Source organism: Ptychodera flava, chromosome 11, assembly GCF_041260155.1.
Source record: "Ptychodera flava strain L36383 chromosome 11, AS_Pfla_20210202, whole genome shotgun sequence".
NCBI lineage: Eukaryota > Metazoa > Hemichordata > Enteropneusta > Ptychoderidae > Ptychodera > Ptychodera flava.
The window spans coordinates 26917779-26929624 of NC_091938.1; the positions used below are offsets into that span (position 1 = coordinate 26917779).

Consider the following 11846-nt stretch of genomic DNA (forward strand, 5'->3'; position numbering starts at 1 on the left):
GCTTGTGCGTATATTTTTGTATATTTTTATCTCAAGAGCAATGACCTCCGGAACGACCGTCGCGCCCTATTTGTGACCACGGTCCCTCCACAAAACTTTTGTGGAGGGACCGTGTTGTGACCTTTGCATGACTGTGTGGAGCTCACATCTTCAATGTTTCGACGATGAATACCTCTGGTACCAACGCGTGGGAGGTGGGGGGGGGGGGGAGCGCAAAACAAAGACTTTATTTACTCAGACCTCACCGTCCAAACAGCGCCGTTCAGTTGGTTAGCGTGTTGCCAACTGACAGTATGAATTGTCAGACTTAAAACACTTTTCTCAAACTTTCTCTTAGGACTTTTTAATCATTCTCTTAGCAAATCAATAATAAAAATCAGGGGTCATAGTGCAAATTTTAGTGCATAATACCTAATATTTATCGAATTTTGAAATTCAAAATGACCGTCATCCCTGTTGTATTTCAGATGAAATTCATTTTCTTTATTTTCATAAAACCAAGACGAAAAACATTTTACTTGCTCCCAGAGCTTCGAAATGACCTCCAAAAGTGGTAGACCAGAAAATATCGTGAATTCTGAGAGTCCGGATGTATGTCCTCGCGGCGCATTCTATCTTAAGGTCACGGAACGAGTTTTTAATGTCAAAATATGCTATGGTTGATGCCCGGATAACCCTACTTCAACAATGACCCGCCACCGGTCTGTGAGTGAATAGCTGTGATACGTTATGACTTGTACTCGGAAATCAGGTCGCTCAACCGTGAAACACTTCAGTTCCTTCTCAGCTGAAACGGTCTGCCCGCAATGCAACTTGCGACAGTTCTCAGTACCCTCGGCCTTACGAACGCAGCTTAGACCTGCGTATACGTAAACGCAAGTACGTGTGTACATGTGTAGCTCTATAAAAATGTCGAAATTGTGACATAAATAGATAGCAATTTTATTTCTACACTATTGTGAACTTCGTTAAGAAGTATAAGTCAATATCTGGTTGACATAAACAAACTTAAAATATCGTTAAAATACCTTTCAGTTGTACAACAATAGTCGACTAAAATTTTGAAATTTGTTCAGTTGTCAAGGAAAAGCAAGTGACAGTATTCAGTGACTAAAAATGAACCAAAAGTTCAATTGCTCGAGATATAATTTTCACATAGTTTATTTAATAGTTTTCTAAAAGTGATTCATAGAGAATTACACACGGATATATTTATCCGTTGTGTAATTCTATATGCCCCCATATAGTATCAACTTCCTATATATATCAATGCAGTGTTGCCTTGTGTAGTTTCTCCTAACTCGCGTAAGGGATATTCGATAATAAAAGCTAACGCGTGACTAATGCAATTCCTTCGCTTTGATTGAGACACCCCAAGGTTCACCGTCGAAATGAAAGTTTTTATGCAAAAAAAAATGAAAAAAAAAAAAAAAAAAAAAAAAAATCAATGACGTCAATGTGCAAATAAACTCACACAGATTCCAAATTCTCGGTTCACATTTTTGTCTTGTTAGAATGCTTTACCTGACATTGTCTCCGAAATTAGTGGTCTTTCTGTTCTCGACAGCTTAGACATATAAATTTTGACTAAGGAAAAAAATTACAGCACAGCCACGATTCCCCGGCCCTAGTTCTGCTTTTCACTCCCAGTATTGCCACTAACCCAGAGCGTAAAGAACAATATGAAAATCCTCATGCGATTTTGGACGTCTTAACTCTATGGGGAAATAAAATTTTCGATTTTAGAAAAAAAGAGGTGATTTGTTTACCCCAAGAGCTTTAAACTGAGCCACCAGAAGTGTTAGATCAGAAAAGAGTTATGAAAATTTGAGAGTCCGAATATTTGTCTCTGAGGCGCGTTCTACCTTAATTGCATGCTGTAAAGTGCAATTAGTATGCATTTCTACTTCAATCTCGAATACCCCAGAAGTCGTACAAATGCAACATTTTTAAATACGTTCCGTCTGAATCTGTCTTTAATATAAATACATAAGGTGGTATATTGGCTTTCAAGTTTTATAGCAAAGAAACTGTTTTCTAAAATAAAGTGGCAAGATATGGTCGAATAAAAGTGAAAGTAGCACAAAGCAAACCGTAACTTAAATTGAAAAATACAATATCTTTGATGAGCGACATAACTACACATGTAAAGTTTACAATTGCTACTCAGTATTATCAACACTGTTGCCTTATTCCTCCACTGGAACTAAAATTTGTTGTTATGCATAATTTGGGGACACAAAGCGGACAGCTTAAATTTCAAAGTAGTTTCAAAAGTATTTTTTTGTAGTACAGCTTTGCTTATAGATGTCAAAACTTTCCTCAATTACTGTACATTTAACAGAAATACTAAGAGACTCTGAAATTATAAACTATTAGCAGTCCGTCTAGATTAGGAGCCACATCTAATAGACGAAGGAACACTTGCTATAGATATGCTTAGGGGGTTGTCCTCAAACCGGGAATAACTGGCTGGACTGACTACTTACTTTCGTTCACAAGTCAAACAGTCGTTTTTATGAAAATAGGAATGATTCACTATAACTGTTTCTCAGTGTCTAATCTCCGGATTTGTTTCTATTATATATCTGCAAGTAAAAAATATTCCGAGTCGTGGAAGAGATTTCAGATGGATGAACTTGTGTTGGTACCGATGAACGTACCAAAGTTACACGATAAAGTCATATTTTTGTTCACGTCATTAAACTGGAGATTGCTTGTTAGATCACCCTGAGGAATGGGATTTTAATGAGGGTGACTATGTTCTTGCTTCAGTGCGTCCAGTGAAATCGTCCAATCTCCCATTCTGATGAAGGAATGGTTCTACCTCTCCTTCATTTGAATTGGGTCCTGGAAGGGAACAAACATATATTTAGCACATTTATGTTTAATGATACTTAAAAAATGCAGCAGCCCAAAATCTTGTGCATGTGCAACGATAACATAATTGCTTCCTTTCCTTATTTTATTCCTTCCGCACCATCTAACCTTTTTGTGTGACTCATTTGTCTACGAGAGAAAGAGAGAGAGAGAGAGAGAGAGAGAGAGAGAGAGAGAGAGAGAGAGAGAGAGAGAGAGAGAGAGAGGAGGAGGAAAGAGAGAGAGACGGACAGACAGACAAATCATGTAGTGGACGAGAGATATTTTTACTACTCTTTAAAATATACCAAATGTATCAACAAATAACCCCTGTGTGGTGAAAGTTCGCCGGGTAGTATTACATCCCTTTATTTGAAATTCAAAACTATTTTCACCTGCGTATCGCCCTTGTAACAAAGATAGAAAAGATAGAAAAGTACTTTTCGATGGTAATGATAATACAGAGGAAGAGGATGATAATGATGAAATCATATGAAGGCATAGGTGAAGATTGAGTCAGAAAGTTTGCCATTTCCAGCTAATCTTCAACAGAAATCCTTCACAACGAAGTCTGCTCTCTTGGAAGGCACTGTTGAGCAGTCTTACCTTGTTGTTTTACAAGAATCTCTTCAATCCTTGAAAACTTTACCAACATCCGGGCGTTTTGCTTTCTCACCTTGCACTGGACAACCACGGCTACCATGGAAAACACTAACGCCAGACACAGTAATGCTGAGATGGCGATTACCCAGTGAGTGGACTTGAACAACCCTGAAAATAAGACAACACTTTCAGATGATGGGCTATCTCTTCTCCTGGTTCTTGATCGGGGGCAATGTCTCGTATTCAGTTGAGGACTTTCAGATCTAATGCTCACAAAGGAATCAAATATACATTAAACACCAATGTTTCAGTCACGCGTTTATTTCTTTTAATGAAAATACAGTGCAATTATTTTAGTTAACACGGCATGATTATAAATTTCTTTACTTTGTTCCCCTAAAAACAATTACGTCACCGAAATAAAACTGAAAATAGCACATCTGTGATGTATGACGTCATCTACATTTGAATTATGTGGCATTTGCCGTCACTTATGGTGCACAATGTAATACTAGACTACGTGTAATCCTACTATCAATGACTCTTTCACGTTCGTCTAAGTCAATCGTTTCTTATCAGTTTGATCAACAAATTTATTGTCCAGAATGTGAAATGAACCAAGAAAATACGAACTGTCAATGATAGTGATCTCAGTTGTCTTGGTATTGGTGTCCGCTTCAGTTGGTTTTGTGGCATGTTTGACTGTAACCGATGTAAATTGGCCCGTCTCTGTGGATGGCTCATCGTCTGTCAATGTCACGATGTAGCACTGGTAGCGGGGATAAATTCCTAGCCCATGGTCAAAGCATTCCCCTATGGTGCAGTTCGATACACAGTCGTCCTCCGTCTCAAAATACGACGACTCGGACCTCGCACTATGGATATAGAGACCGATCGCCAGCAATACCGTTATGGAGTGATGTATGCCTTTTTGAAGTAAAGATAATGATATCATAAACAAACACTTGTTTTGAATTTACATGATCCAACGATTAGCAAATTACAAATAACATGTTATTGGCACACTTCATATTACTTTGATACAGAGTTGAATTGATTTTCCGAGTGCCGCCATACTGTAATACCCATGGGATAATTTCAACTCACTTCCACTGTAAAAAGTGCAAACTTATCTTAAAAATGCCAAGATGACTATTTATTAAGCCGCAATAAAATGGACTACGTGAAGATTACGATAATCGACCACTTTCCAACTCATCCCATTACCATACTCTGACGCCGTTTCCCGCGACTACGATCCGTCACATATCTACACACCTCATTTTACGAGTGTTGCGCTTTGATAATGTACCAGAGGTACAGGCGATCGCATAGGACAGTGATATTGGAATAATGGTAGTCAGATGCAGAGCACTTCCGAAAAGAACGGAAAACATCGATATCAAAATTAGGTATCATGGAAATTTACACGGACACCGTAAAATACTTACCCATGGCTTCAATTTGGTGGACGCTTTCTCTCAAACAAAGATGTCTTGAAAAGAGCCACCGAAAACGTGGTCCAGGGGAATACCCTTTGTAACACGTGTCGAAACTAGTTCATCTTCAAAAATTAGTTCGAATAACGGAACCATTCTGTCACCAGTCATGAAAATCTACGATGATTTTAGGCAAAAAAGTTATTTGTGATGTTTATTTAATTGATGATTATGTACGGCTCATACATTTTCTTCTTAGAAGACTCCAGAAAACACTGGAAAACACTGTCCCACTGATCTGTTGACCAACCTGCCACTACAGGCCAGTATTCAGTGGGAATAGGGTATTGGACAAACTTGGGGCCTCCCCCTGCCATTAGCAGCTACATGTAAATTAATAAAGACCCTTTTATTCCCTCCTGTTAAGTATTAAGAGTTTTGAAATGCCCCTTTCCGATTCATTTTGTAAAGTTAGATAGTTTTGCCTTTCGAACATGTCAAAAAGTGTACAGTGTGAATGTAGCATTTGAATTCATCAACAGCGATCGAATTTGCAGTAGCAATATTTCGTAAGTTTAAAATGTGCATTGTCGAAAATTGATGTAAACGGTGGGTCCGAAGAGAAGCTACTGAATAACATGTAATATCTTGTTTCGATATCAGACAACAGGTGGAGGTCGATTCCCTAGCTCAATAACTACAAGCGCTGGTTAAAGCTTAGCAGACGCAGTCTTCATTTCATGATACCGTTGCTTTGCCAAAAAGCTGTTAGGAATGTACAGTGTATGAATTTGTAATTTGTGGAGCCGTGTAGGTTGTGGATGTTACTTAACCTCCTCGTTCACATTCATAAACCGGATACAATATTATGTACAACAATCGTGTTAACAGATGACTTATGACCTGTATTGAATACTATTTGTATATAATTCTACTTAAATGGTGCTCATATCACAAATGTTTACAGCCGATTTCAAAATTTATTATCATAGAAAAAACACTGTGTCAACTGCGGTATGATTTTGTTTTATTGCTGGATAAAGTAGTAATAGCGCTTAATTCTGGTGTTTCATTTGTACTAAGGCTGCGTTCACAAATAACGATTAGGGGGGGGGCTGGAGGAATTTCGATTGAAATCTTATTTTTTTTAAGATCCCCCCCCTAAGTACCCCAAAAAAATTTCAAATGCCCCCCCTCTATATGGTCAAAATTTTTCAAGTCCCCCCCCCCCAACTATCACAGGCCCGCATATTTGTAAAGGATGTGAGCGCAGAAAAAATAAACATATTGCGCCGTTCCGCTCACAGGTGTTCAACACTACCTGTATTAGCACTTTCTATAGTCATATTCTCAAGCAAGTTCTTTAAATGCATCAGTGATTTTTTTAGATTTATTGGTCTAAAAGCCAACTTGAGTTAATCCAACTCTGGCCAGGTCAATTGCTCCTGCTGAGGAGCACACAAAATGACAATCATGAGAGAGTAGGCAAATTGTGAATTCTGGCTAATTGCCATATTGCACTGTGACCTACCAAACATTTTTCCAAAACTACAAGACATCTATGAATTAGATGCTACTCTAAATTGACAATACTGGAAGGTTAAAATGTTCCACCAAATAAATGTTTTAATCTCTGAAATTTTGGGTGTAATAATTTCAAATTTGGTTAAAAAATAAATAATTCCATTTGGTCAAATATTTTTACTTTTAGTCTTTACTGTTCAAAGTTTTACATCTGTATCATTTTATAACAAGAATATGAAAATTTAGAAACCAAGCATGGTGACCCTATCTTTTTTCTGTAATATTTGATTATTCTTATATGCTAGAATTCAAACATTACTATGTGTTCTTGCATGTGTTGCTCTCTGGCCTGATCTTGTGTACAATTATGTTTCACTGTCATGAGCATCATTTGACCCAAATTCTTCTTCAACTACCATGTACATCAGAGTCAGAGCTATCTCTGTCACTGATCAGGTATGCAGTGACAGTGAAACTGCAGGAGCAGAGCTTTAATGATAGTGACACTATCTGTAGGCAGTAGCTGTATTAACTTTGATAATTTTGGCAATATTTTTGTTCAGTTTTACAAATTTGTTCTAGTTCTACTCCCTACAGCCTGTTGAAATGTCTAGTATTCAGCTTGCTATCACAGCCTATTTATGTGTACCATGCATTTGTATCACTGACAACTGACTGTCAGTCTGGACTCCAATTAAATTATCACTAAATACATATTTATATTTATATATACAGGCTTTGTCGACAAACTAAATATTGTATGTTTGAGCATGCTGTAGGGAGATAGCAAGAAACTGTAGTTGTTATATTGCATAGGAATATTGCAGAAACCATTTTAACAGTTGCAACTTCTGCCCTGTTACGAGGCTCAAGTTTGTTTTTTAACACAAATCACACATTTAGATTTTTTCGAGATAAAAGTCATGAAATGTGACAAAATGGTTCTAAATTTTGTTAAATTATTTCTAACATTAAAACATTTTGATGACATTAAAAATGGTATTCATTTTTCATTGAATTATCTACAAAAGCTTGGAATTGGCAAATGTAAAACACAAAGGGAACAAAAAATTTTCAAGTCCCCCCCATAGGTAGAGCAAAATTTTCAAGTCCCCCCTCTACTACCCCAAAAATTTTCGAATCCCCCCCCTGAATTCCTCCAGCCCCCCCTAACCGTTTTTTGTGAACGCAGCCTAAAAGGTGAGATATAGGGAGTCAAACGTTTGAGAGATCACCGCTAATGAAAGGACCAGTATAGAACCAGTAACAGTGCTCTGACCTGTGATCACTGCACTCATCAATCATGCAGACTCTGGTAGTGTGAGGTTGCATTTCCGGTAGGTGACAAAAACGAAATATGCTGGAAATTGTGCAAGTTTGACCGACTTTATGAACACCAGTTGCGCCTTGGGCTCAACTTTCCCTCCCAGTAAGTCAGTCCCTAAGAGATGATAACCTTCAGCAGGATTACAGAACAAATGGCAAAGGCCAACGTGACATTTGACCTATCAACAAACGACCCATGATGACAAGTTTTTAACATTGAATTTACATGCAAGTACAATAAAATACTTAAATCCCGCAGTCCCATTTGTTGCTCTGTACGCAAAATGGATTTTGCAATAACACTTTGTCCCGGTCTTCCCATAGGTACTAATGCGAACTTAATTTGACCTCAATTGTGACCTGTTTGAGGCGTCATAATTTACGGTTTGAACCGGAAGAGTGAAAGATGTAAGATCACTGTAATCTACAGGGCAGTTACTATTACAATTGTCTTGGAATTCCATAGGGGCTACCAGAAATAATTTTCACTCACAATTGTGTCTTGCAAAGCATCGCTGGAAAAATTGCCTTTTAATAAAAAATTATGTATCTTATCAGTTTACAGCGACCTGATGTGGATTTCACAACAAATTGATTGACGTCAATTTAATTGATTGACTGCTTGTGTGGGGACTAGGTGCATATACACAACGTCGCATTGCTCTATTTGTTTCTAGTCGAACTTAGAACAATCAGTTAATGCATGAAATTGAATTGCAGTGTTGATTTGAATACACTATATACATGTAATTATGCTTCAACTGTGTGAATGATATGCAACAATGGCCAATTTATCATAAGACTGACTTTAAAATAGTTGAAATCTGTACCCAACGAACAATATTAATAAAACAAAATGAATGATCACAGACGAGACGACACATAAACACTGATAACTTCAACCTTATTATTGCTGGTAAAGTCGTTGACCCTGTCTCATCACAGAAGTTACTTGAAATCACCATTAATGACAACCTTGACTGACCCGATCATATCTCTGATATTGAAAATAAAAATCAATTCTGAATTGTTTGTTTTAGCACGTATCAGAAATTTTTTTCCACCGCGCTAATTATAAAACAAAACTGATGTTTACTGATGACAATCTCTATGCCTTGGAGCGTCTACAGGAACGTGCAATGAGACTCATTTTTGACACTGTTCCACTTCATTCCACTTATCAGATTTGTACACAACTTCTATGGTTACCGTAGACTGAAAGATCCGTCGCTCGATGGCGCTCTCTACGCTCCCCTCCAGAGGACGGGAGGTAGAGAGCGCCCGCGAGCGACGGATCTTTCAGTCTATGGGTACCAGTGAATTTAAAACTCTGTTTCAACCGTTCCACGCTAACAAAGCAACTCTAACTTAGCCCCCGATGCCGTAAAATAATATATTAATTCCTACATTCTCTCAAGATCATAGCCATACTTCATCCAGGACCTCTTGAAAGATTCCGGAGCATGTGTAATACTTTATCAAAACTCTTTATCCGTTGCAGATGTGCATGAGTATAACAATTTCCCTAAAATCATCAGAGATTCGGATTCGTTGACTATATTAAGGGATCTTGTAAAACCTGTGTATCTTCTGTTTACTTATCTACTACTTTGACTTAGTTTTCTTGTCCTGTCCTTTTGTCTTTTTTGTGTTCTTATTATTGTATTCGACCTCTGTGAGAAGAGGTATCGCACCTATGGAATCGTCGAGTTTAAATGAAGATCAAAAATAAAAAATAATGATAAAGCAATTACAATAAAACATTAATTGTAATACAAGTTAGCCCAGATACCGAAGAGAGGATATGCATGGCCTTCTTTACACGTTTTTCTTATAGTCTAAGTATGATTTGATTTGCACGGTGGTTAATCAGTATGTTTTGATGCTGCTACTGTTCCCAGGATGAAAAAATAATCATCATGGACCATGATACTGATAAGGTTAACATGTTAATATGATATCAAAAGTACTACAAAATACTGTATATGTTTCTTACGGCTATTTAGATTTATGAAACCTGACATATCAAAGTATCACCATTGAGATGAAAGTGTTAAATTAGTGAAAGTAAAAGACAATTTCTCAAACGTTCCTCAATGAAACTTTCAAGCATTCTCTCACCAAATCAAGAATACAAATCAGGGCTCGCCGTGCAAAGTTTGGTCCTAGAGAAACAATTACTTAACACTAACCATGTTTTAAATATGACTCCCATCCATTGTTAACCCAACGGGGAAAATTTTAATTTTCAATTTTCAAATAATATGACAGTGAAAACTTACTCCGAGCGCTGCTAGTGAGCCTCCAAACCAGTGGTAGACCTTGGAAAAGTATTTTGAATAATTGAGAGTCCGAATATCTGTTCCCAGAGTAAATTTTACCCTACATGTCAGACAAGGCAGTTCCTAACTGAAAAGTTGGAACACTGATTCGTCAATCGAATGCCACATCTCATCCGTTTCTCGGATCACTGAGATGGCGAAGTTTGTTTCAGGAGAAGTGGTATAGAGTCTTTCAGTGTAAATGTGACAATACGTCATGTATTTACCATCAAGATTCCAAGGTACAAACTATGTTAGCTGGCATACGTAACGGTATAGGATATCATTTTCTTTCATAAGATATTGGAACCCTTTCTCATGATTCGCCCTCATGTCAGGAGCCAACGTGACAATCATGGATTCACACACATTTGGTACGCCCTCAACGCTGAGAATTGAAGGAAAAGGAACCAAACAGCCCAAAAGTACGGACGAACGACATAAAAAGAAATAATAAGATCCGATTTGTAGCGGTCAGCAATTAATGTTATTCTCACAAGAATCATCATAGATATGTCAAGCAATTACATTACATAGGATCTGTCAAGCATTAACACGACATCTATGCAATGAATCGATTTTTTTAAGCGAAACGATATCCAATTATAGCAAAGTAATTCGATTGTCTTCATTGAGATTATTTGGTGAACCGCAATTATAACAAGCAATGGTACCGGATCCCAATATTGTTGGCCAAATGTCTCGATGAGTGAAAAAGAGTCATGGTAAAGGTGCACTTTATTCAATTTTGCACTGCTCTAGCAAAACTACAATACTGAATACCTGCGTTCCTCGTAGTAAGCTGCCATGCATATTCACTACCGCAAATTGTCTCTTGTTCGGAACTTTGTTTGTCAGATATTTCTGTGATAAAATTTAAGTGATAGGCAGCTTGGGTTAACATGTGCCTCAAATACAGCCAGCTGAATGGGAAAGTAAAAATTAGGTGCATTATGGCGTTGTTTATGATCACGACGTATGTCTTTAGCGGACAATAAATAGAAGTATTGCATTTAGCGGACGAGCAGAGATATAATAATTTTACAACCTGAAATATTTGCTAATTAATTTTCACAAGGTATCCATTCTTATGAAGTGACAGGAGCATTTTAGATAATAATGCTCATGAAGGAATGCATCATGCACTTGACCGGAAGATAATATATGCCTCTCAAACTTATAGTTCGTCATCTCTGAGAATGTCAGGCACACATGCTGTAATGATGAGCTTCTGCTTTTTCCGCATCGCGTTTAAGAATGCATTTCTTTGTTTTCTGAAGAATGAATGGCTAGTCAGCATTACTTTATAGCAGTCTTGCTTTCCTCGTGTTTTAGGGTAGGTTAGTATATTTCAGGGTGTGATTTGTTAAAATCATCTCGAAAAAGTAGACTGTATTTGAAACTTTCTACCTCTGCTTACCGATTGCAGTGGTTCCTTAATGAGTTTATCTTACTGATATTATTATCTTCGTTTTGTTTCAGAAGGAAAACAAGAAAATGCTGCTCTGACATCTTTGAACGGAAAACGGGACAAACCCGGGCTGAAGCGTGTCTGAGGGACACAAATAATCTGTCTGATTGAAAGGAACAGGTCTTGAGATCGTGCTGAAATCAGCAATGCTTTCTATCAGGATAGACCTCTAGATCTTGACAAATATGGACAGAATTAGTAAAAATGTTTTCGGTCATATTTTTTCGCAGTGGACAATTCATGCCAACTTTATTTTCTTGACTCCAGAGACAATTTTCTCTTTCCAGTCATGTGATTATTTTT

General features: G+C 37.5%; 1 long non-coding RNA gene across 1 annotated transcript; it reads right to left on the reverse strand.

The window, feature by feature from the left end:
• Window positions 1-3470: 3470 nt before the first annotated feature.
• On the reverse strand, window positions 3471-4981 carry LOC139143092 (uncharacterized). Its single transcript, XR_011554523.1, has 3 exons — window positions 4914-4981; window positions 4096-4389; window positions 3471-3630 (listed from the first exon to the last, which is right to left on the reverse strand). It is a non-coding gene; the product is annotated as an uncharacterized lncRNA (long non-coding RNA).
• Window positions 4982-11846: the final 6865 nt, after the last annotated feature.